The following is a 2,595-nucleotide window of genomic DNA, read 5'->3' as shown; positions in this document are numbered from 1 at the left end:
AACAAATGTGTATTATTGCCATTATCTTTGTGATGGTGCCATGCTGACCAGTATATTGAAAGTAATTAAACTATACTCAAACAAAACATGATTTTTTTTTATGCAAAATCAGTTTTACTTCCACTTCTAAATGACATTTTAAAAAACTCTCAAAGTTGAATAGGGTTTCATATCTATAATTTTCTGCTCTTTTTAAAGATAACTAAGCAATTTTGATTGGTAAGAAGCCATAAACAATGTACATGAAGAATATCATCCTCAAACAGTCATAGTCTACTGATGACCACAGTTGATGGTGTTGCACCAGGCAGCAATATTCAATATTCTAGCTGCTCTTCATGTAACTTTTCATGCAACACTTTTGGGGGGAAATACCAAACAATTACTCTTTGAAAAGAAACAATGTAACATATGACAGTACAACCCCAAAAGAGCGGAGCAGAAGCTTATCCAACTCATCTGCTGTCATTATAAGGTAGGTGCATAGCTGGTTGAAAGACCATACTCGCAGTAGTTATCAAGTGTTTCCTGTCAAACTGGGAGGCACTACCTAGTGGAGTCCTGGAGGGGTCAGTCTTGGGTCTGGTGCTATTCAATATTTTCATTAATGATTTGGATAATGGAGTGGAGAGTGTGCTTATAAAACTTGCAGATGACACCAACCTGAAAGGGGTTGCAAGCACTTTGGAGGACAGGATTAGAATTCAAAAGGACCTTGACAAATTGAGGAATTGGTATGAATGCAACAAGATGAATTTCAATAAAGATAAGTGCAAAATACTTTACTTAGGATGGAAAAATCAAATGCACAACTACAAAATGAGGGTGTACTGCTGAAAAGGATCTGGAGGTTACAGTGGATCACAATTGAATATATGTCAACAATGAGCTTCAGCTATGAAAAAAGGCTACTATCATTCTGCAGTGTAATAACATGAGTGTCATATCTAAGACACACGAGGTAATTGTCCTGTCTAACTGGCAATGGTGAGGCCTACTTGGAGTGCAGTGTCCAGTTCTTTAGGAAAGATGTGGACAAATTTGAGAGTCCAGAGGAGAGCAACAAAAATGATTAAAAACCAGACCTATGAGGAAAGTTTAATTTTAAAAAAAGGGCACATTTAGTCCTGAGAGAAGACTGAGGGGAGACCTGATATCTTCAAGTAAGTTAAGGGCTATTATGAAGAGCATGGTGATAAATTGTTCTCCATGTCCACTGAAGGTAGGACAAGAAGTAATAGTCTTAGGCTATGGCTACATTGGCACTTTACAGCCCTGCAACTTTCTCGCTCAGGGGTGTGGAAAAAAAAAAAAAAAACCCTGAGCACAGCAAGTTACAGCGCTGTAAAGCGCCAGTGTTAAACAGTGCCCCAGCGCTGTAAGCTAATCCCCTCGGGGAGGTGGAGTACCTGCAGTGCTAGAAGAGCTCTCTCCCAGCACTGGTGCCGCAACCACACTCGCACTTCAAAGCACTGCCGCGGGAGCGCTTTGGAGTTACGAGAGTAGCCATACCCACAATCTACAGGAAGGCAGATTTAGCTTAGATATTGGGAAAAGCTTTCTAACTATGAGTAGTTAGCTCTTACATAGGCTTCCAGGGAGGTTGTGGCATCCCCATGATTGGAAGTTTTTTAAAGACCAGTTGGACAAACACTTGTCAGTGATGGTCTGATATACAGTGTAGTTATAATCGTGTCGGTCCCAGGATGTTAGACAAAGTGAGTGAGGAAATATCTTCTATTGGACCAGCTTCTGTTAGTGAGAGAGACAAGCATTTGAGCTACATGGAGCTCTCTTTCAGCTTTGGGAAAGGTACTCCCAGAATCACAGCAAAATACATGATGGAACAAATAGTTTAGCATAAGTAGTTAGCACCTATGGTTAACTGGTCCTGCCACAGCACAGGGGGCTGGACTTGATGACTTGTTGAGGTCCCTTCCAGCCCTACATTTTTATGATTACAGCTCCTCCTGTGACCCTTCTTAATAGTGTTATGGTAGTCTGAGGGGAAATTGGTTATCATAGGCAGCTGTTGCCAAGATAACCAGGCAAGAGTGACTTTCTCTAAGTCTTCAAATGATTAGGAGGGAGGGAGTGGCTGATTATCTCCAGTGTCTTAATGTTTCAGCTCAGGCAGCAATAGCATGGAGTCACAAATTTGCACTGTTTGGGGGGAGGGAGGAGGAGAAAATGAGGCTTTTCCAATTTTTTGGTTTTCCCAAACTTCCCAATAACCCAGCAATGTACAAATTGGAGGTTCTTCTACACTGTCAGGGTATACCAGACTTTGTGAGGCCCCCTGCTGTGGAGGCCTCATGGCCCTGCCACGCCCCACCCCAAAAGAAGGCAGTGGAGAGGGTCTTCCAAGCAATCTAGAGTGGGAGTTCTGGGGGGGTTGTCTGGGGGGGCTGTCTGGGAGTTGGGGGTGTAAGGTTTTGGGCAGTCAGGGTACAGGTGGGGGGGGTCTCAGGAGGGGGCAGTTAGGGGACAAGAAACAGGGAGGCTTAGGTAGGGGGTGGGGTTCTGGAGGGCAGTTAGGGAGCAGGGGTCCCAGGAGGGGGCAGTCAGGGGACAAGGAGCGGGGGGGGGGGGGGC

Source organism: Trachemys scripta, chromosome 8, assembly GCF_013100865.1.
Source record: "Trachemys scripta elegans isolate TJP31775 chromosome 8, CAS_Tse_1.0, whole genome shotgun sequence".
Classification (NCBI taxonomy): Eukaryota; Metazoa; Chordata; order Testudines; family Emydidae; genus Trachemys; species Trachemys scripta.
The sequence above is the reverse complement of the archived record's forward strand: the minus strand, read 5'-3'. Positions refer to the sequence as shown.